General features: G+C 43.2%; 1 protein-coding gene across 3 annotated transcripts in view; it reads right to left on the reverse strand.

The window, feature by feature from the left end:
* Positions 1-24,451, reverse strand: part of MCTP1 (multiple C2 and transmembrane domain containing 1) — a 311,022-nt gene that overhangs the window by 196,581 nt on the left and 89,990 nt on the right. The window contains exon 1 of one of the 3 annotated variants that reach the window (XM_075411268.1): positions 6,663-6,805. The exons of 1 other annotated variant lie outside the window; for it this stretch is intronic. The gene's annotated coding sequence lies outside the window, so the exon portion shown is untranslated. Of the gene's footprint in view, positions 1-6,657; positions 6,806-24,451 lie in introns of those variants that run through there. One more of the 3 variants, XM_075411267.1, reaches the window with a different exon arrangement.

A 24,451-nucleotide genomic window follows, 5' to 3' on the forward strand; every position in this document is an offset into this window, starting at 1 on the left:
CCTTTGCCAGCAGGACAGACAAAGCCCACCCACCACTGTCATACTGATATCCTCAGCAGAAATGTACCCTTTCTGGCAGTGGTATCCACCACAGGGCACACGTCTCCAGCAGTGCCCGCGTCTGCTTAGGGGCCGGTATCACCAAATGCCAGATAGAATGGGAAAGTGCTTTCCTGGGAGCATTTACTCTGTGCGTCTCTGGCAAGTGTCAGAGAGAGACAAGACAAATCCCAGCTTCAGAATAAACCCCTACCATCCTAAATAACTAATCACGGGCCAGAGAAAATGAAACAAAATGCAGGCAGCTTTCCAGCACAATGCCTGGCTGTTAAACCAGTGAAGCACTGACGAAGCCGTTCTGGTGAGACAGCAGCAAATGTAGTGCATTTCCCCTCAAAAGTTTTACTACTTCTTTTCTTCTGGTAATTTCCAGTGATACATTCTTTTTATGGAAAGATGTAAAATGTTTACCAAGCTGTATCTTACAATGCCCAAGCTTCTGGCAGAGAACTGATGGCTAACCTTTGGTAATTCTTGGAGGCCTGTTAACCCAAGGCTGTGTACCAACCCTCGCGGGCGCCAGCAGCTACTGCTCTTCTGGAGCCTGCGTTGAACACCACCAGTAACTCTTCCATCTCAAGCTGCTTGACAAGCTGCCTCTTTTTCAGGTTGATGCAAGTTCTCCTTTAGTCATAGAATCATAGAATCACAAGATGGTTTGGGTGGGAAGGGACCTTTAGAGGCCATCTAGTCCAATCCCCCTGCAGCGAGCAGGGACATCTGCAACTGCGGATCAGGGTGCTCAGAGCCCCGTCCAACCTGGCCTGGAATGGTTCCAGGGATGGGCATCGACCACCTCTCTGGGCAGCCTGTGCCAGGGTTTCACCACCCTCACCAGAAAGAATTTCTTCCTTATATCCCGTATAATTCTACCCTCTTTCAGCTTGAAGCCATCACCCCCTGTCCCATCACTCCCTGCCCTTGTCACAGCCCCTCTCCAGCTCTCTCGCAGCCCCTCCAGGCCCTGGCAGCTGCTCTGAGGTCTCCCCGCAGCCTTCTCCTCCCCAGGCTGAGCAGCCCCAGCTCTCCCAGCCTTTCCTCCCAGCAGAGGGGTTCCAGCCCTCGCATCATTGCTGGGGCCTCCTCCGGCCCCGCTCCCACAGCTCCAGCTCTGTCCTGTGCTGAGGGCTCCAGAGCTGGGCGCAGGACTCCCGGGGGGTCTCAGCAGAGCGGGGCAGAGGGGCAGAATCCCTTCCCTCGTCTGCTGCCCACACTTCTCTTGATGCAGAGTTTTTCAGCAAAACACAGTCTAAGAGAACTTCATTTATGGAAAAGTGCAGACAGCCCAGCCCCACAGCAAACAGTTTCTTAGTGGGTGTATGAGGCAGCGTCACTATTCCTCTCCACCAGTTACTGAAGATCTTACAATGTCCAATTAGACAGCACGGTCTGTTACGATAGCTTTGTCATCCGGAGACAGGTGAGGAAAACTGAATTAGTGGGTGGTTTAGCCCTTGAGTTTTTTACTGGGGCAGCTCATAGTTCAAGAATTGACTCTTCAGAAATACATTTCCCTGCTCAACTCATAAAGAGATACAGCTCTGATTCATTAATAATTTGTAAACATAGTCTTTTCTTACAATGATGCCCAAGGAGCTCCAAAGTTTTGCAAGTGCTTGAAACTATTCCTAAATAAAACCAGTAATGATGAAGCATACATGAACCATTATCAAACTTATCAACTCTCAGTTTAAGAAACTCTTCCTAGTATGGGGAGAACTGATTGCCATCTTTCAGGAGGCAGCTGCTCACCTTCTCTCATTAATTTTTACCATGAAAAAAATTTTTGTCCCTTCCTTAATGCAAATAGTGCCATTATCACAAAAATCATCAGTAATTTGTTTTAGTATCTTTGCTAAATAAGTGAAATAAGCATCAGCATAGTAATTGAGAAATATCTGGAAGCAAAACAAACTATGAGCCCCCACAAAGCCAGCATCATTACAACTGGAGAAGCTAATTGTGGATGGATGATATCAGGAAGTTAAACTGAAAATTCATGTACAGTCAGCACCATTGGAATAAACATTCCCATCCATTCAAGTATGGTGACAAAGCCATAACCTAGCACCAACAGGCCAGTTCTTCCAAAGTGGATTAAAACAAGGAACAAGACCCCCACAAGGCATCCTGACCGCTTAGCTCAGGAGAACCAGTACCAGCACTGGTGACAGGCAAGCATGTTCTTCCTCTCAGTGTCTGTTTTTCACATCACCTGAGCTTCCCCCATCTTTGTGAAGCACACAAATACTGTGAGATTATTCATCCTCCCTGGAAGAAGGTATGGACATTACAATGGCAGACATCTCTTCTCCACACCCCAAACACCTGCCATAAATGCGATGGGACTGGTGACCCATAGCCTCCACTGACGGCCTTCATTGTAGGCCTGAGCAGCAGGTAGAGGACCTGTTGTCCCACCACAGGCACCTGACGTCCCATCGGACAGAGAGGAAATCAACATCTGGTGTTTCTGTCACTTAGCCTCATGGTGAATGCACGACGGGAGACGTAGCACCAATTCCACAAGGTAAAATAGAAAAAAAACAAAATAAGCAAATCAACTAACTGTTAATTACCATTTTTTAAGGACAAGTAATGTCAGGGAATTGGAGCGATGAAGTACTATGGCTCAAGCTGCAGCTGGAGAAGGAACCAGCTTGCCCTGGCAGTTACTCCTTCTCCCAGAGCGTCAATGTTGGATGTAGTAGCTCCAGGTTTGTTTCAGTCATCACTGATGACTAGGAAGCTCTTCAGTCCAAATGGACTGCCACATGCCCAAACACAACAGAGTAAGGAGAAGAATTTATTTTCTTCCACATGCAGAAAGCTTGCTAGAAATCCCGTGGGTATTCCCAGATAATTAGAGCTGCCTCACCTGTAAGCGGGCTCCCAGAGGAGACGCTTTCTTTGCACCATTACCAATATCCTTCATTTGCCCTAGCTATATGCGCATCTCAGTTGTTTCTCCACCTGGGTTAATCCCTTCGAGGAGGACTGTTGAAGAGAGTGGGAATTACTCTGAAACTCAAGGCAATTTGGTCAAGTGATATGAACTTTGTTTCAGTGTCCTTCTTCCTAGTCTCATTCCCTATGCTGTCTCCTTCAACCATTTTTATTTTAGAGGGAAATTGAGCAAAACTTGCTTAGAAGGAAAACATAGAGTCACAAGGGAGAAAAGTCTGCTCTTGGATCTGGAGATAACAATAGAAAGGAGGATACCACTCTTTATTAATTGCTAAATAACAAACAGTATGTAAAATATTTCTACAGCAAATTTTATTATCAGATCATCCACCTTACTTGTGAAAAAAGTTATCAACAGGCTATCTTACCCCAGGGGAACGTGAAGCTGACTACTGGCCTCTGTCTTTAGTCATCAGAATTTCCCCCATCTTTTTACAAAATTATCACCTCTAACTGAAAGGTAATTTAAAAAAATATACTAGGCTTGTAAAGAGCCTTGATAAATTGATTGGAGAGTAACACTTTAAAATCTATTTCAAGGGTAAAAGAAAACTGTAGAAAAACTTGATTAAAGGGAGTTTCTCATGACCCCTCCCCCTTTTTCAACAGCTTATTTTTCAATTTTAGGAGGTCACTCAACACTTCTTCCCCTTCTAGTCAGCATTGCTGAGGCTGCCTGGTACGAGAAAAGACACAGATGTACTGCAGCAAGTCCAAAGACAGTGAAGAGGTCAGAGTATCTGTTGTAGGAGGAGAGGCTGAGAGAGCTGGGTCTGCTCTGCCCGTAGAAGAGGAGTTCCCTACCCAAGCATGGTGTCCTGCCCATGTGTTTAATACCAGCCAGGCTCGTCTCAGTGGTGCCCCATGACAGAAGAGGCAATGGTATTACACTGAAATACAGGATATTTCATTTTAAACATGAGGAAAAACTATTTTTCCTGCATGAGGGTGGTCAAACACTGGAGTAGGTTGCCCAGAGAGTGTCCCTGAAGATACTCAAAGCCTGCGCTGACATGGTCCTGGGCAACCTGCTTGAGGTCACTCCGCCCTGAGGAAGAAGTTCAGCTGGGCTATCTGCAGAGGTCCTGCAAACCTCGGCTGTTCTGTGACTCCCTACTGCTTCCAAATATCATAATGAATAAAGTACATGCTGACCTCAGCTACCTTTCCTACAAGGGCTACAAGACCTCAGCTACCTTTCCTACAAGGGCTACAAGGATGGTGAGGGGACTGGAGCATCTCCACTACGAGGAGAGGTTGAGGGAACTGGGCTTGTTCAGCCTGGAGAAGGCTGCGAGGGGACCTTATAAATGCCTACAAATATCTGCAGGGTGGGTGTCAGGAGGATGGGGCCAAGCTCTTTTCAGTGGTGCCCAGTGACAGGACAAGGGGCAATGGGCACAAACTGAAGCAAAGGAAGTTCCGTCTGAACATGAGGAGGAACTTCTTCCCTCTGAGGCTGACGGAGCCCTGGCCCAGGCTGCCCAGGGAGGCTGTGGAGTCTCCTTCTCTGGAGATATTCAAGACCCGCCTGGACAAGATCCTGTGCAGCCTACTGTAGGTGACCCTGCTTCGGCAGGAGGGTTGGACTAGATGACCCGCAGAGGTCCCTTCCAACCCCTACTATTCTGTGATTCTGTGATTCTGTGATTCCTCAAAGTGTTGTTGTGCCTTCCACTTCTGGTTGGACTGGTACGGCAGTGCTGCAGCTGGCATTCGGAACTACCATCCTCTCCACCCCTTAAGAGCAGATACCAAGATATGCATAAGCCCTGAACACTTCAAAGCATGCTTTGCTTTTATGCTGCAGTGCTCACACATGCTGTAAGCCAAACCTATCCCCTGCACACTCCAGTCCTTTCCTGTTAAAAATCCATTCCTTTCAAAGGTACAGCAAGACATACTGTGCATGAGTACAAAAACATGAAGCTGCTTCCTGCATGCTCTTGAGAGTCCATTTACCCGCACTCTCAAAAATAGCAAGTGTATAATCTTGTTCAAAAATGAAAAAAATCAGCTTCTTTAAGCAGAATAAATTAAAATCATCATGAAATGAATTAGATGTGACTTTCATCTGTGCAGAATTATTCGGTTCCCAGGACAAGCAAAAAGAACGAGCACTCCTGTGCCATTTTAGTTTTAAGAAGATTACTGGAAGTTACATGGGCTGTCTCAGCACATTTCTGCATGCAAACACACACTTGCACTCATGAACAAGTGATGCAGGCACAGCGTAAATGGAGAAATAAAAGCAGTCTGTAAGGGGATGAACATACGCTGGAAATACAAAAATCACATGCTATTTATGTCCAAAATAAACCTTAAATTCCTAAAACTGTCAAATTGTGAAGCATTAAAATCATATCTGCATTTCCTTTTTGTATTTTTTCCAAGACTAAGTCTCAGGCAGATTCAGAACTATCCTAATTTCTGACAGCTCACATTTCTATCATCTCTAGAGAAACTTGCAATATCACACACAAAAATCCTCTCACTTGCCTGAAGAGTGCAGAATTACACTGCAAGTTATGTCAAACATGGCACATGAAGGATTACTCAACTGGGAACTAGAGACAGGTGTCACATCCATATCAAGGATGATCTGTGAACAATTAGCTGTCTCCATTTCAAAATGAGATAAATACCTGAAGGCAACACGCACGCCATGTGCTTCATTCCCTAAAAAAAATCTTCTTCATTGTATTTAAAAATACACTGTCCATATTTTCACAGCAGAAAACCATAATAAAATATTCCTAATTTAATTTTCTATGTTATTAATCATAGTCAGTTATATACTTAAATATACACACACTTTATGTAACTTTGGTTATTAAGAAGTAGTTTTATATTTAAATTATGTGAGAAAAGTTCTATATTAAATTTTGGGAAATATAACTATCAGAACATGGCGCTTGAATTATTCTGAATTAATTTTAAAGCAAATACAGAGGTTGTGTCACTACCAGTAAAGCAACACTAAACTGCTTCGAAGAGGAACTTCCCTAGTGTGTGCTGTACTCATAGTTTAGAAGACCAACATTATGAGGGTAAGACTGGTGTGTTAAATATAAATAGCAAAAACATTTTAAAAATAAGATTCCAATTTTACAGTCAAAGCCAGATCTACTTGACCGTGTGCTGCCTGGATATTTAGATACGTCCAGTTGTCGTTAAGGAATGACAGTGTGTTAGAGCCACAATACCCATAAAAATCCACAAAATGCTCAGCAGAAGACAGGCATCTGAGAGCAACTTAAAAGGAAGAATGACGGTTTTCAAAGTACTAAATGCACACGTAACTAAATACACAGATTCTTCTGTTAACGTGGAGAAATGAGCAAAAGCATGACAGCAGTGAGATTTCATAAAATCTCCTGTATTCTAAACTACTGCAGACATCAGTCTACCTGTGAGTGAGTGAGGCTTCTCTCCGTGTGATTTTGTACACTCTAAACTGAAGAAACCGTTTTCCTCCTTCTGTATTATCCACTTAGGGCATGCAGTTTCTATCAAATCCAAACATTAAATTATTTTCAAAACAGTTTTCAATTACCTACATTTTAAAGCCAGATGCATATACTACTGTATCAGAGCATGTCAGACGTTATAAAAAAACTGAAATCCTACCTTACCAGGTCCAAACTGAGCAGTTCCTCCAGCTTTCACCTATCTAAAATGGTATGACAGGAGTGAGTTAAACATCTTTTGCTTCACAAAGACACTCGCAAATCTGAATTAGCCTTCTGAGCTGAGAACTGCTCAGTAACACTCCTCACCTCCAGCTGGTAGCAACAGCTCTGTGCAAATATCAGTTGACTACTGCTGTGAACTGCAGCGACTCAGAACGAAAGTAAGATAAGTCTTGATACGCGAATATGTTTCAACACATATTCAGAGGAAATGACTCAACTATCTCCACATCTTTAAACATTGAAAGCTGCTTCCTCCCCCCTCCTCCACTGCAGAGGACCGTGTAAACTGAAGGGTTCTGCGGTTTATTTATTAAACATTGGTGTGAAACAAGTATTAAAGCTCCACTGGTGAACACAAAACCATAGATCATCCGACATTGACTTCTTTTCAAATAATACCTCAAGCAGAGAAACACTAAACTTAAATGTTTGTTTTAATAAATGCACATGTAAATAATTCATAAAAATAAAAGAGAACACATACTTTCTATCCTAGTATATTAATTCTGAAGATATGATGAGATGTAAAAGCAGTATTCAGAAACCATTTTATATTAATCTCATAAAATATCAGAAAAACTCCTTCTTGGTCATTACAGAAATATCAGAAGCTGAAAAAGCAGAAATTGAGAGAAGAGGGAAGTGATAATAATGTAGATTATATCCAACTAAATTTCAGTATGCATTCAGTTGTAACTGAATAAACATAAGTATTCCACAACAGGATACACACTGTTATTTGTTTTGGCATTAAGAGCCCGTCCAGTCTTACAAGCCTTTAGTATGACACTTCATTTATTTCTTTAATCTCTACGAACTGAAGAAAGTCCTGCTTTAATTTAGCTTGAATATTGAATGTGGAAAGAGAAACGTCTCTCCTTAAAACTTCTGTCTTTCATTATTTTCTAGTCCTTTCTGTTCCTTTAACATCCCTCTGTGTCAGACTGCTTCCGATATACAGGTTGTCAGTTTTCTGAGATGCTTGGGACCCCCTCTCAGATTGGTGCAGTTCACCCAGGGTTTCTCCTAGAATCACAGAATCACAGGATGGTTTGGGTTGGAAGGGACCTTCAGAGGCCATCTAGTCCAACCCACCTGCAGTGAGCAGGGACATCTGCAACTGGATCAGGGTGCTCAGAGCCACATCCAACCTGGCCTGGAATGGTTCCAGGGATGGGGCCTTCACCACCTCTCTGGGCAACCTGGGCCACTCACCTTGGTGTCATCTGCAAACTTGCTGAGGGTGCACTCCGTCTTGCTGTCTAAGTCTTTGATGAAAATGTTAAACAGCACCAGTACCAGTACAGACCCCTGAGGGACACCACTCATCACCGGCATCCATTTGGACATTGAGCCATTGACCACTACCCTCTGGCTGCAAACTTCCAACCAATTCCTCATCCACCAAACAGTCCACCCATCCAATCCATATCTCCCCAATTTAGAGAGAAGGATGTTGCGAGGGACCATGTCGAAGGCTTTACAGAACACCACACAGATGACATCCGTAGCTCTTCCCTTATCCACTGATGTAGTCATTCCATCACAGAAAGCCACTGGGTTGGTCAGGGAGGACTTGCCCTTGCCATACTGGCTGTCTTGAATCAGCTCCCTGTCCTCCATGTGCCTTAGTACGGCTTTGGGGAGGACCTGTTCCATGATCTTCCCAGGCACAGAGGTGAGGCTGACAGGTCGGTAACTCCCACGGTCCTCCTTCCTGCCCTCTTTAAAAATGGGTGCAATGTTTCCCTTCCTCCACTCACCAGGGACTTCACCTGACTGCCATGACCTTTCAGATATCATGGAGAGTGGCTTGGCAATCACAGAATCACAGAATCACAGAATGGTAGGGGTTGGAAGGGCCCTCTGTGGGTCATCTAGTCCAACCCTCCTGCCGAAGCAGGGTCACCCACAGCAGGCAGCACAGGACCGCGTCCAGGCGGGTCTGGAATATCTCCAGAGAAGGAGACTCCACAGCCTCCCTGGGCAGCCTGGGCCAGGGCTCCGTCACCCTCAGAGGGAAAAAGTTCTTCCTCATGTTCAGACGAAACTTCTTCTGCTTCAGTTTGTGCCCATTGCCCCTTGTCCTGTCGCTGGGCACTACTGAAAAGAGCTTGGCCCCATCCTCCTGACATCCACCCTTCAGATATTTGTAAGTATAATGACATCAGCCAACTCCCTCAGGACTCTGGGATGCATCTCATCAGGTCCCATAGACTTATGAATGTTCAGTTTCCTCAAGTCACAAACCTGATCTTCTCTTACAGTGGGAGGGACGTTGCCCCCCCAGTCCCCATCTTGTGGTCCATTCACTCAAGAGGTGTGGGAAGAGAGGCTGCCAGTGAAGACTGAAGCAAAAAAATCTTTGGGTACCCCAGCCTTCTCCTCATCCGTTGTTTGCCAGTCTTGCTCATCAGGGAGGCGGGGTACGCATGCTTTCACCTTCCTTTCCTGGCTGACATACCTCTAGAAGCCCTGCTAGTTATTCTTAGCGTCCCTTGCCAAGTTCAGCTCCAGCTGTGCCCTGCCCTCCTGACCCCATCGCTACACAACCCAGCAGCATCCCTATACTCTTCCAAAGATACCTGCTCCTGCTTCCACTGCCTGTGCAGTTCCCTCTTGCCCTTTAGTTTGACCAGCAGGTCTCGACTCCTCCATGACGGTCTCTTCGCTTCCCTGCCTGACTTCTTACACCTGGGGACTGAGAGCTCCTGCGCTCCATGGAAAGCATCCTTAAAGATCAAGTCTAGATTTAAATCCAGTGCTGTGATACCGAAATACTAGTTTTAAACTTTATGCATAATCAGAAAGCACAGAGCAGATTACAGCCAAATGGGTAAACCACTTTTCTCATGAAGTCATATTTCAAACATTGAAATAACTGCTTTAATATGTATCATTAACGCTGTAATGAAACCGCTAAGAATTCCAGATTCTTCCCTCACCAGCACCCTGCCACATAGCAGAAGAGTTTGCTGGAATTAATTATCTCACATCACATAGTAGCCAACTTGCATACTAGATTTGGTCAGAATGCTCCACCTTTTTCTTAATTTTAGCTTAGTTTATTACTTCAGAATGGTAGATTTAAATATGCTTTTAGAATCACTTCAGCACAAAAAAATAAAAATCACTCCTGAAGAAAAGAGATCACTCCTGAAGAAAAGAGAACACATACTGGAATCACTCACCTAAGCAGGGAGACTGTGACTACATGTTCTGATAGGCCCGATGAGAGGCGACACACTGAAATAATAGAAATCATAGGAAAAGGGTGCAGAAGCAACCTCAAGAAACATCATATATGTTACATATATATGACACGCATGTGACCACTACCAAAATCTCCATGCCAATAGGTGAAGACAACTTACATTTTGGCAGACTTCTCCTCATTACCAGCACCCAGAAGTAACTTAGGAGAACAGATTAATAAGGAGTATGCATCTCCTTTCTCTACTGTAAGATGTATTTTCCCTAAACTAGCAAAATTTTATTTTAAAAAATGATAGGTAGTGATGGTTTTGTTACTAAGGTGAGGATCTGCGTAGCTTTTGTGGGTTCAGACACACGCACCTGCCCTTGCCCATATCATTTAATCCCTCCATGCCTCATTTTCAGCAACTGGAAGCAGCACAGTAATTCTTCCTTACTCTGCAGATGGATGGCAGAGCAGTCGGACTCTGCTGTGAGAAGGTCCATGACAGAAATGGTAACATTTGTCATCTCCCTGACTGGGGCTCTGGAGAACAAAGAATTCATTTTTAAGCAGCAGACGTGTTGCTGTTCTCATTTAACAGCAATTTCCAAAGAACCTCACTTACTTTCCGTAGAGGAAAAGCAACCAATGGAGGAAAAAACACTACAGAAAGCAGAAATTGTAAGGCACATGTTTCTTAAGGCAACGTCATCTATCACTGCTTTCTGCCTTCAAAGCAGCAAATCCCATCAGCTCTAATAAATATCAAAAGACAAGTTCTTATATATGGTCAAAATCCACCTAGAAAGAGCTCTTTGCAGAAGTGGCTTGAAAGATGGTAAAACAGCTGTCACTTTTTATGATGATAAAACAAAGCACTCTGCTACACAAGACCACAACAACATGCTGAAACAAGGATGCTGTTGGTGTGGACCCACCCCAACGAGCCCCTGAGACTTGTGGACAAAACAGGGAGATGGAGATCACTAAATGTCCCATCAGGTATGCTCTTGGGAAGCTGTCTCCTTCTTGACTGATACCTCTGGAGCTCTCCATCACCCAGCCAGTCCCACCACCCACTCTGCTGGGTCCTCACACTGTGGGCTTCCCCCAGAGCCACCGATGACTTCTCCTCCATGCCAGCCAAAGGTGGAAGAAAATGAGTGTGACTGAGAAATGCCGTCCAGAGTGCTCGAACGGACGCTTGGATGAAAAGGGATGATACTGAGCACCCCACACTACAGCACACAAGCAACAGTGTGCATCTCCCACCACCATGGCACAAAGTGCTTTCTTGGTCTCCTTTTTTTCATTTCAGCGTGTGCCTCTCTCCTTAGTCTCCAAAGGCACATGATGATGTATTGTTACACTAAACAAACGTTCTGCAAATTCGGTTTCTGAAACCCTATTACAACAGATGAGAAATCAGTTATTTGGAAGGAAAAACACATCTCATAGCTCTCTCTTATGAGAAATTAAACAACAGACAATGGACTTGCGACACTGAGTAAAGTGTTTTTAAAATGTGCATTTTCTGATGAAGCTCATATGCCAATAAACCACACAACAAAAACACTTCCTACAGAATCCACGTGCACGTTTCATTTAGATGACTTGGCTTTTGAAACAATCATCTGAAAATGTTCTTTACTCATACTAAGAAATGATAAACTGTGATTAACTACACTGCAATCTAGTCATTTGAGTAACACACATACATTGACCTGAAAGAGTGGAACAACTTATTTCAGATACTCCACTTAGACAACCGCAGTGTTATCTTTCTTCAGAAGACTTTGCAGCTTCGCGAGCAGCATCCAGTTTCCCAGTTTGCTGCATCGTTCAAAAGCAGAAGAGTTACGAGAGTTTTGTAACGTTACCTCCTGATTTAGCACTCTAAATTAATACAGAATTAATGAGATATCGCTTATTAGTATTGGTACGATAAGGGGAAAATAACTTTCAGTTCATGAAAAGAACGTAATTGGAACGCTGCAACAACACCTGATTAGCAGGATACAAGCATACCGCATTCAATACTCTACTGGCAAGTACTGTATTTCTTTCAACTCAAGAACTTTGTTTAATGTGATACCATTTTTTTCTTAATTTCACAGAATGACTTTCACCACTGGCGAGCACATAACCTTCTAACCACAGGCACATTTAGCGGCACGTGAGCTGCCCTGTGTTTCGGCTGCGCAGCCCCAGGCAGGCAGAACGCCCCGGGCCAGCGCTCCTTCCTCTGTTCACTCTGTGGGGCCATAAATTCACAACTGAGAGATGGAACGGTAACCACACCAGCGCGTTAGTGACAATAGTTAGCTACAAATAATGTTACCAAAACTACAATGCAACTAGTGTGAGTAATTAACACGAGTTAAACTGCTAATGCCAATTTCCCTATACCTTGACTAATGCCTATGCTTTCCTCTGCCTAGTGACAGCACACTTCATCTAAATTTCTTATTAATTACATCTGCCCACATGAATTATTTCTGCAGATGGAACCAAACACACTTTCCTAAGATACTGAGTTTCCTATGAAATGTGAAAAAAATACCAAAAAATAAATAACAATTTTACTGAGTACTGAGGTGGGAGTGTCAATCTGCTCGAGGGTAGGAGGGTGCTGCAGAGGGATCTGGACAGGCTGGATTGATGGGCCAAGGTCAGTTGTATGAGGTTCAACAAGCCCAAGTGCCAGGTCCTGCTCCTGGGTCACAGCAACCCCATGCAACACTACAGACTTGGGGAGGAGTGGCTGGAGAGCTGCCCAGCAGAAAAGGACCTGGGGGTGTTGGTCGACAGCCGGCTGAACAGGAGCCAGCAGAGTGCCCAGGTGGCCAAGAAGGCCAACGGCATCCTGGCTTGGATCACCAATGGTGTGGCCAGCAGGAGCAGGGAGGGGATCGTGCCCCTGTGCTCGGCACTGGTGAGGCCACACCTGGAGTGCTGTGTTCAGCTTTGGGCCCCTCACTCCAAGAAGGACATGGAGGGGCTGGAGCGTGTCCAGAGAAGGGCAGCAAGGCTGGGGAGGGGTCTGGAGAACAAGTCTGATGAGAAGCGGTTGAGGGAGCTGGGGGTATTCAGTCTGGAGAAGAGGAGGCTGAGGGGGGACCTCATTGCTCTCTTGAGGTTGTAGTGAGGGGGTGTTGGTCTCTTCTTCCAAGTAACCAGCGATAGGACGAGAGGCAATGGCCTCAAGTTGTGTCAGGGGAGGTTTAGATTGGGTATTAGGAAAAATTTCTTTACTGAAGGCGTGGTTGGCCATTGGACCAGGCTGCCCAGGGCAGTGGTGGAGTCCCCATCCCTGGAGGTGTTTAAAAAAACATGTAGATGTGGCACTTCAGGACATGGTTTAGTAGGAATGGTGGTGTTGGGTGGATGGTTGGACTTGATGATCTTAGAGGTCTTTTCCAACCTGTGATTCTACGATTCTATGAGGCCTTTAGAGGCCTGCAGCCTTACCCCTACAGACCACTAAGAAGTCAGTTGCTACCACCCAGAAAGTAAGCTGAAACCAGCTACTTCTTGTACATGTGGAAGCCTTGGAAACGGTTACTCTGGTGCTGCCCACTTCCAGGATGAGAAGATTGGGCTTCTCATGCCTGTCTGTCATACAAGAGAAGGCCAATAAGGAAGGAGAGGCCCTTGATACAAATGAGGTCAAAATCAAACACAAGGACCAGAACTGTCCTTCCAAGAACTTCACAACAAATCCTGGCAGAGGGGATTTCTCTAGACATGGGGAACAGCATGTCTGGAAGAGATACGAAAGACCATCTATGAATTTCCCAGGGAAGACACTGTCTACCAATTAGTCTGCTACAACTGAATTAGCTGGTATCCATTGCATCCCTTACACTTTCATGCTACTAGCCAACAGAAAGTAAAAACGCTTCTCACAACGTGTTTTTCACAAAATAGCCTGAGGCGGGGATATTGGAGAGGTCATTAAGTCAATCTTTATGAGAGGAAAACACAAATACATAGTCTTTAGACCAACAACAGTTCCTGCAGGCCTGGAACAGCTTCTGCAAATGGGTACCAACACTGGTGCTCTGTCCTGTGCCACCACACAGAGGCAGAAAGCACAGCTTCGCTGAACTTCTGCAGCAAGGCCACTCACCTGTAGACAGTCAGCGGCCAATACAACCACCAAGCCGACCATAAATCCTTAAAAATCAAAAGACTGTATGTTAGTATGCTTGTATAGAGAAATATGGAAGAATAAAAATTAAAAACAACCAGAAAACCAGGCAGGGGGGAAATTAGTTTTTCCTCATTTTGCATTACTAATGCCATTTATACCAGTTATCTGATCCTCTGAGGTACATAAACACTGAAAGTTTTGGGGAATTCCAGAAGAATACATCAGTTCTGCTCCCCTACTGTTGCTACCTAGTGGCACCCACTTGTGCTTTGCTCCTCTGAAAATGTGTATTTCTGTGCCAGATAGACCAAAGCCAGTAAGTTCTAAACGAGGTCACCAAAAGCAAGCTGTTAGCCTGCTATGATGAGAGGGCTGGCTCGCTGGGTGAAGGGAGGGCAGCAGGTGGTGTTCATCTCCACATTAACAAGGCTTTTGGCACCATTTCCCATAGTAACCTCAGTGATGAGCTGGACTGCACAAGCAGACAAAAAGGTAGGCTGAAGACCGGCTACACCACTGGGCTCAGAATGGTGCCACCAGCAGCACTAGGTCCAGCTGGAGGCCAGTCACCAGTGGCGTACCCCAAGGAGCAACACTGGGCCCAGTATGCTTAGGATCATCTTTAGTCACCTGAAAGATGGGGCAGAGCGTGCCCTCATTGTTCACACAGGATGCAAAACTGGGAGGAGTGGCCAAGACACCAGAGAGTCACGCTGCCATCCAGAGGGACCTGGATAGGCTGGAGAAAAGGGGGAGAGCCAAGTCCTGCCCAGAAAGAGGGATACCACCACACACCAGTAAACACCGGCGGCCAAACAACTGGGAAGCAGTTCTGCAGGGAAGGTGCTGGTGGACACCAATCTGAGCATGAGCCAGCAAGCTGTCCTTGCAGCAAAGGAGACCAACAGCCTCCCAGGCTGCACAAGGCACAGCACTGCCAGCAGGTCACAGAATGACAGAATGGTTTGTGTCGGAAGGGACCTTATACATCATTCAGTTCCAAACCCCCTGCCATGGGCAGGGACCCCTTTCACCAGCCCAGGGTGCTCCAAGCCCCATCCAACCTTGAACCCCTCCAGGGAGGGGGCAGCCACAGCTTCTCTGGGCAGCCTGGGCCAAGGCCTCATGGTGAAGAATTTCTTCCTTCCATCTAATCTAAATCTCTGCTTTCTCAGTTTAAAGCCATCAGCCCTTGTACTGTTACTCCATGCCATTGTCAAAAGTCCCTCTCCAGCTCTCTTGCAGGCCCCTTCAGGTACTGGAAGGCTGCTGTAAGGTGTCCCCGAAGTTCTCCAGGCTGAACAGCCCCAAGGTTGGGGTCAGCCAGGTAGAGGGAAGTGATCCCTGCTCTCTGCTCTGGAAAAAAAAAAACAAGACATGGAGTTACTGGCACAAGTCCAGCAAAGGGCCACAGAGATGATGAAGGGATCAGAGTGCCTGCCATATGAGAGAGGCTGAGAGAGCTGGGACTGCTCTGCCTGGAGAAGACCAGGCTTGGGGCACCTTATACACAGGTATAAACACCAGATGGCGTGACTACAGAAGATGGAGCCAGGCTCTTATCAGCAGAGCTCAGTGAGAGGACAATGGGCAATGTGCAAACTGAAATACAGAAAACTCCATCTGAACACAAGAAAAAAAGGTTTTTATTGTGAGGGTGGTGAAACACTGGACTAGGTTGCCGAGAGAGGCAGTGGAGTCTCCATCCTTGGAGACACTCAAAACCCACCTGGACACAGTCCTGGGCAACTGGTTCTAGGTGACCCTCTTTTGAGCAGGCTGGACAAAATGATCTCAAGTGGACCCTGCCAACCACAGGCACTTGGTGCTTCTGTGAAAACTTTCGCATTTTATCTCATAATGTAAAAAGAAAAGAACTGTTTGGGGACGTGCTGTTTAGAATCTCACTTTTCAAGACACTTCAAGCTAATAGTCTTCCTACATTTGCCGAGGAAGTAATTACTGACAATAAATGAGTTTAAGGAACTACATAATAAAGGTCAGTTTAAAAGGAAAAAAAAACAACAGTAGGTCCAAGCACAATGCATGTTAAGAAAAGAAAGAAGAGACATCAACTATTATTTTATTACAAGCTCCTCAAATATTCGGACTTCTATTCTCTAAGCCCTATACAGATGGTTTTGCATATATATACATACAATAATACAAAGAACATGTACAAAAACGTAACAAACTAGATTACTTAAGACACTGCTTTCCCATGCACTTTAATCGTTCAGTGACTGCTTTGATAAAGATGACAGGATAACACATTTTCTTGCTCCAAAAGGTATTCTGAAATTTCTCATTTCACCTGAACGACTGTTGTGCACAGAAACGCTCACCGGTACCATTAACATACACGTTGGTCCATCGCTCACCACAACGCTCGTATTTGGAGCTCAAAGGCTTGTTCGTAAACCATATGCAGTGGAGGCTACGCCAGCGATGAGCCTCTGCTGTGAATCTGCACAATGACTGAAAGATTTACTTCATTTTACTTCTGGCTGTGTTTCCAAAGCAGCTTGCTCGCTTTAAAGCTATAAATGATCAAATAGTAGGTAGGTTTAAGGACAAGGGCAGGTTTTGGATATGGTAATCTGGTAAAACTACACATTCTACAGTACAAGGTCAGCCCCTCCCCCATTCTCTTGTAGTTTTAATGCAAAAACTGACCTTAGTTATTCTGTACAACAAATTTTGACAAATTTAACTATTGGACTATTTGCTATTTGATTTCAAGTGTATTCTGATTTAAACCTCACTATTAATTATCAGATACTGTGCTTTACACTTTTGAGGAGAACTGAAAAGTAGGATTTCATAAATTAGAAAATTTTGTCAACTTGAAACATCGACTTACATGTCAAATTATCTTTTTTTTTAAATTTAGAAAAAGGATAGAATCTATGATGATTCGATATTGTTGGAACACTGTCAAAAATAACATTAAATTGAAATTACTGTGCTCTCTTTTTAATCCTCAGCAGTTATTCTTGTAGGTTTCTAAATCTCACTTATTTTATTAGTGCAGATTCACTAACCTCTGAGGAGTCATCCTGGCATGAGATCTGACTTTTGCCACAGTATGATACAGTCAAGCTAACAGCAATTGTATGCTTCCACTGCTTATAGAAAGGGGGGAAATAAGTACAACCTATGGAGAAAGCTATCTCCACAGTAGATTTGTGCTTAGAATCAGATGGAAGTGTGGTTTCTCCCCTTTCCACTAGACCTAGTGTTTTCACATTGAAGTGTATGCAGTTTACAGGACAGTGAAGGGGGTAAAGCAACTGCACGTTCCTCTTTGGTCACGCATTGGAACAGGCTGCCCAGAAAAGTGGGGGAGTCCCCATCCCTGGAGGGGTTCAAAAAACGTGTAGATGAAGGGCACTTCAGGACATGGTTTAGCAGGCATGGTGGTGATGGGGTGATGGTTGGACTTCATGATCTTAGAGGACTTTTCCAACCTTAGTGATTCTTAATGATTCTATGATTCCTCCTCACAAGCAAAATCAAGTTTTGCTTGAACTAGAAAATACGTAACCTATGCCAACATGAACACATCACAGACAGGTGCACTCTAGAAGGAGTCACCATGCTCAAAGCTATCCAAAACCAAAGCGTGCTGAAACACCTCCTTTCTCCTCTTTTATCAGGGAAAGTTCACTAAAACAGAGAGGACTTCCTCCTTTAAAGCACTGCTGCATCATGCAAATACAAAATGCATTTTGATGCATTTAAAACTTTGGGACAAAAATGGCAATGATGCGAGCTAATGGAGTTCTACTTACTTATTTATCTTTTTAAGAATACATTTACTTATACTCAATTAGGAATTTAGTCTCATTGCTCATGCATAATGGAAGATAATGTCTATTGTATTTATATCAATTCCTGGAAATATTCCTCCAGGCCTTTCTGGATTTATATACTGAAACCCATTGCAGAGCTTCATTACAAAACCAGTTTTCATTCATGTCTGTGAGACCATGACTTAAAATGACTTTGGTTACACTACTGCCTTGCAGTATAAATCAGACAATCTGCTCAGGTATGCCTACACACACCGCAATACCATGCAAAAATCCCCAGCCAGCCATGAACAACCTGGTTCCAAAATCAGGAGCTCAGAGTTGGGCATGGATGAGCAACTCCATGCTAAGACACATATAAATGGCCCTGGGGTCTTAAAACATCATTTTTCTACATTACTCTTTGATGATCTGTAAAGCTCTATAGTGACATGTAAATGGGAGGAAGTAATTCAGGGCAATATTTACAGTTTTTATATTCTCCCATAAACACACTCTAAAGTCTCTATCACAGTCCACCTGCAAATCGGGTTGGTATCTCTTTTCACATCTTCACACAAATGGGATAAAGCAATTTTTATCAGTTGAAAGATCTGGCAGAATTCACATACCATTTTTGGGTTTTTTTCCTGCTCTCTGGCTTCGAATACTTCTAACACAACATACTTGATATATTTCTCATAACTTCCATCAGGCAGATCTCCTCTGCGTATTTCTTTTGCCTACCCTGACATCTTTCAAATCGTGAGAATTCTTGGGGGAAGAAATCTATTTTGATAGCAGCAGAACAGGCAAAGCTACCATAGATCTTAACACTTATTTCACCTATTGTATGGAAATTACAGCTTTCTTCCCCTAATTCAAGAGCTGTCTAACTTTTTGTAGGTGGATTTGACAGCAGGGCCCATAGGTTTCCACCTGGTGGCACTAGTCATAGGATTTTGCCCTGAAGACATGAAAAAGCCAGTGTGCCCTTATTAAACTCAGTGGATACCACAGCTAACATGCAGCATCACAAACTCCGATTAAATCCTTACTCCTTCCATATTAAGAGTACATACTTTATTTGAAATTTCTGGTTCTGTTCCTGTCACCTGTAAAATACAGCTCTCAGCTCAGCTGAGTAGAAAACTAACCAGAGATCACATAATAAAAAGCTTCTGAAAATCTTATGGAAAAGAACTCCTGGTAAAGAACAAACCCTAACGCAAGCACTCATTTAGAATTTTTGCATGTCTTATATTTCCCCAAATGACAGATTAATATCTTAGTAGAAATTCTAGGTCTATAAACACAATCTTCAATAGCATTGATTCTCCATTTTAAAACTCATGATTTTGAAATGCATCAGCACTTTGTAACCCAACTGGAACCTCCAGTATCTGATGCATGAAGATGGAGCCCACATCTGTGTGTTGAACCAGGGGATGCAAAAATACTGAAAAACTACACACACACACACACTTGCAATTCTGCTAATGGTTTCTGTTCTAACAGCCAAAGGCGTTGTTAACTAAGTACCCATTAAAGATGACATGGAAAAGACTCTTGTACAATCTTGCATTTTACCTAATTTGCAAAACCATTAAGGATTTTGAAATAAGCAGTTACTTATGTAAATGAGAGACTATCCGCTTACAGCTATGTACTTAAGTACTAATGGAGCTACCACCTTACTAAATGCTAAGGGAATGCCAGAAAAAAGCTCTACAAAGAATGGAACCACCCCAGTTTAGATTTATAGCCCTGGTGCAATGTAGCTGCTAAAGACAGTAACTTGGCTATAAGCAAACTCTTGACAACTGAGACTGGCTCTTTATTTTAACCACTGAAAATATACTTTCATGGGCACAACAGGCAGTTTCTGTGTTCATACAGGTCTTTCTTTCCCACTGGTTAAAAATATTTTTTTTAACAAATATTATGGCTGAGGGTACAGTTCAGATGTCAGTTGAACAGGTATTATGACAGATGTTTAGTTATAACAGAATCCCAAATCAAGAGTGAAGGAATAATCATAAAATCATAGAATGGTTTGGGTGGGAAAGGACCTTCAGAGGCCATCTAGCCCAATCCCCCTGCAGTGAGCAGGGACATCTGCAACTGGATCAGGGTGCTCCCAGCCCCATCCAACCTGGCCTTGAGCGGTTCCAGGGATGGGCATCGACCATCTCTCTGGGCAACCTGTGCCAGGGTTTCACCACCCTCACGGTAAAAAACTTCTTCCTTATATCCAGTCTAAACCTACCCTCCCTTAATTTAAAGCCATCATCCCTTGTCCTGTTCCAACAGGCCTTGCTAGAAAGATTGTTCCCATCTTTTCTGAAGGCTCCTTCAGGTACTGGAAGGCTGCAGTGAGGTCTCCCCAGAAAGGTGAGAAGAAGAAGGCCGAGAGAGTGGCATGACAGGCAACACTTCTGCTACAAAAAGCAACCCAGATTAAAAAGAAAAGGAGATCTGTGGTGAACTAAAGCAGCCTGAAGTCATGCTAAAGCAACTAAAAGGAGCAAGTTTTGAGTAGTTTCATAAACTTGCATAGAACAGCTTGTAGAATACAACATGTCCATCATTTACACTGCTTATGAACTTAAGACAACTAGGTTTCCAGAACTGACTACACAAACACCTCAGACAGCACAAATATCTCATTCACCTAAGAGGTCCCTTTGCATCCCTTGACTTTATAAAGGGGGCTATACTTTGCCCTTTTCAACAACACAGTCTTCTTCATTACATCAAAGACATGACCACCATGAAAGTGCTCCAGTTAACCTTCAGGATTTCCCTTTCATAATAACCACAGTCAAGAGGATGAAAGCTGCACAACAGCCACTAAACAGAAAGGGACATAAAAACCATTAGAAGTAATACAAAATTTATAAAGATATTTCCTCCAAATCAATCTGGCACCAGATTTGAACTTTTGTATTGAAGTGCAATTCTGTGTGTAATTTTGTGTGCAATTTTGACCACGGAATGCCATTACAAATAGCACTGTATTGTGCAGAGGTCAGGAAGGAGACAGCTGAGACTCTTCCCCTGGATGTGGTATTTTGTCTCTTTTTCAATGCGGCAGCAGTGCTGGGCTGTGAACTCCAAGGGCACCTCTGACATGTGGCTGCTAAGTTTCCCATGCAGAAAATATTAATAATGAGATGTTAATACGAAATTAACAGGTTAGTACCAGATTCCTCACTGTAGACACCTGTGTTACATAGGGAACCTAAATGTGCAACTCGGAGGACTGTGGTTTTTGGTATCAGGCCAGGCATTTCTGGAATTTGCTGCAAGTATTCTCAGAAACCTTTAAGTTTGAAATCTTTTGAAATCTATGTATACTGTTTAACTGTTGTTACAAAGCTCCAGCATCAGAATGCTTGCTCTTCTTTCTATTAGCACCTTTCAATCAATTTTTAGATAATTTCTCCTGGACCATGTGAACAGTGTAAGTGCAAAAATATAAAACTAATCTACCATAAAAATGTATTTTCTGTGCTAAGTCTTATTCTTGAAGAAAGGAATTGACATCTTCTCATTTTAGTAGCTTGCATACTTTTTAATTTCAAAGAGTTTCTCTGTGACTGTCTGTATGGCATATTCTTTATTTCCATAATGGTTTCTTCCAAACAATCAGAGAGCACAATTTATCATGAGCTCTGGGGAAAGACTGGACCCAAGAGGTTTCAATAATTGAACAGACTGAGCAAAGCTTTGATTTGCTACGATAGCCTTTCGCCAGTCTGGAAAACTGAAGAGCAGCTCCTTTTTCTACTCGTATAAAAATGCATTTATGACATATCTCCAGGCAAGAATTCTTCCCAAATCTGTGCTGGATTCACAGCATATTTGTAAATAAAAAAGATGGGCTGTTGGAGACAGCATTAGATCAAACAGTTGTTTTACTGTTTTTCAAAGCACAGTCATTGCACTGTACAGTACGTTTTATTCGCTGGAACGCTGCAGACTTTCCTGGAAAAGAACAGAGAGCGCAAACCCTCTTCATCTCCTCTAGCGAAGTAACACACCTTGGAACACCATCATTTTAAAAGGCTGCATTTTAGGACTGCATTTTAATTTGTGCTTTATAAGTAGGAAGGCACACAATTTGTACAAACACTTAATGTCAGAAAGAAACAGAGAGATGGCTTTTTGCTTAACTAAGTCCAAAGCTTATCACATTACTAATCATTCACAAAAAGTCTTCTGAACATGTAAGTGCATATATTTCCATCTTTTCTTCAACAGAACTTAGATTTTCTTTGGAAAGAAAACATTCCTACATTATGCCCAGCTTTCATCTGTCCTCCTGCTCTAATTAGCCAATTAATTTAGCAAACAAGACTTAGAACACATCAAAGGGCCAGCACAGGCAGTCTGGTTTGTGGTCACACGGCAAGCTTATATGTACACTAGCAAATGTAAGATTTTGCTTAAGAAACAGACCAAGTATTTTCCACACAAACTAACAAGCAGGATTCTTGCTAAGAACAGCAGTTAGGACTAGATCAAAATAAGACTTTTTAAGTAAGAATTTCCTTCGGCATGTGGGCTGAATGCAGAGCTCGCAGTCTGAAGTGCACTGCAACCTCCCAGGCCCTCCAAATCCTCCCCACCTGCCATCTACCCTGGAGGGTACCCACCTTTCCCAACGCCCGCACACCCAAGAGGAGGGAGACCCTGGCTCACCCATCGAGTCCGAAAGGGGCACTCCAGCCCCACAGCTCTGCCCCACGGACCAGCCAAGAGAGGTCCCAGCCACCCCTGCTGAAGCCATGCAGAGGGAGGAAGACAGTCGCCCACAACCTGCCCCTTCCTCTCTATCTGTCTCCTCCAGCTTTCTTCACATTTCCATCCTGGGAGAGGAGACTGGCAGTCAGGATCACCTTCTGCAAGACATGACACTTCAGCAATGAATAACAGAATCAGGTTTTCTCTCTTTCTCTATTTTCTCCCCTGATTTTAAGACTGATCTGTACAAAATGAGATTGATTCCATTTAACTTATCGCAACAGGAAATAGGGAGAATTATGAATAACGCAACGACCCAGGGTAGGTAATTCAAGAATGCGACTGAACTAGGTATTTCATAATTGCATTTGGCATTCTCACAGAAATCGCTTGCCCCCACATGAAATTTGACACTGTTGAGAGATGTGAGAGAATAGCAAATTCTTCAACAAAGAAAATAGAACTAGAACTGTGTAAGAAACCATAGGGTAAGAAAAACACTTTAAAGAAGTGTGACCTCTTCAGACGAAGCCACTAATGTGTGCTGTATCTTTCATTAAAAAAAAAGAATTCAATACAAATAGGAAAGAGTACCTTAAAGGATGATTTTTACTAGATTTTTCCATAAATAAATCTTATAGAAAACACATACTGCAACTACCAATATTTTGTACAAACTACAATAAGTCACAGCAATAGTCACTTATTAATGCTCCACTAATGTTAATTAGACCAATCCCAGAGCACTACTACCATTTCCCTATTCCTTAGGGCATAAAAGAGGCACATTTGATTTCCTACCATTTTTCTGTCATTTAAAATTCAAATTTATTTCCCGTCTCCTCTTTTTATTCACAAAAAAAGCCATTTCTGTAAAGAGTTAATCCAAACAGCTGAACACAAAACACAAATGTACTTCTCTAAGTTTTATACAAATGTGAAACTTTCAATATCTTCATCAGCCCGAGGTGATGGAGAAGTAATGCAAGGCAACCACAGGTAGGACGGTGACAGATCATATTCCACTCTTTGTTTCAACTAGAGCTCATACTGGTCAGTCATGCAAAAATCACCTGTCATAGTGTGACCAGTAACTGCTGGGATACACAAGAAAAAGCACACAGACAGTCCTGAGCTTGTATTGATCATATCTAGGTAAAACCAGAGTGACAGCTCTCAAAGTATTCTGTTTAAAAAAACAACAAACTAGAGTTAAAGGATTTGCCATCTCTGCACATTATTCTTGTGGTACAAATTTATTTGGAAAAAAAATCACAACAGTAGTGCAGGTATACGCAGTAAATCACCACTGAAAGGCAGAGTTTGAACACTCCCCACTCAACGCACAAGCTGTCACATCTCTCAGTATTCTGTCACTTAAGCCTCATGTCAGAGAGACACCTTATCTAAGAAAAATACCTTACAAACGCTTCCAGTTCAAAACACCAAAACGAGTTGTCTACAATGTTTTATTGCTTTCAGCCACGAGCAATGGATTCAAACCCAATATAAGTACCTTGCAGACAATATAAGCAGTACTTCATGAAACAGATGTACCAGTTGTCTAAATGCTTCCTAAGTTACACACAATTCTAGGCACCTTGATACAGCCATTAGTGAGAGTGAACAGAACAATCGAGGGGAGACTTTTTGTCTATATTCTGAGTAACACTGAGTATTTTCTTGGATGGGAAATCTGAGTTTATTCCAAAGTTGTGGTGATAGGCAGGAAAAAGAAGAGAGTTGTCTTGATGGATCGTTGACAACAATGACAATAAGAAATCTTAATGACAAGTTCCAACCTTTCATTAGAGTAAAATGAAGCGATTAA

This window comes from Opisthocomus hoazin, chromosome Z, assembly GCF_030867145.1.
Source record: "Opisthocomus hoazin isolate bOpiHoa1 chromosome Z, bOpiHoa1.hap1, whole genome shotgun sequence".
Taxonomy (NCBI): Eukaryota; Metazoa; Chordata; class Aves; order Opisthocomiformes; family Opisthocomidae; genus Opisthocomus; species Opisthocomus hoazin.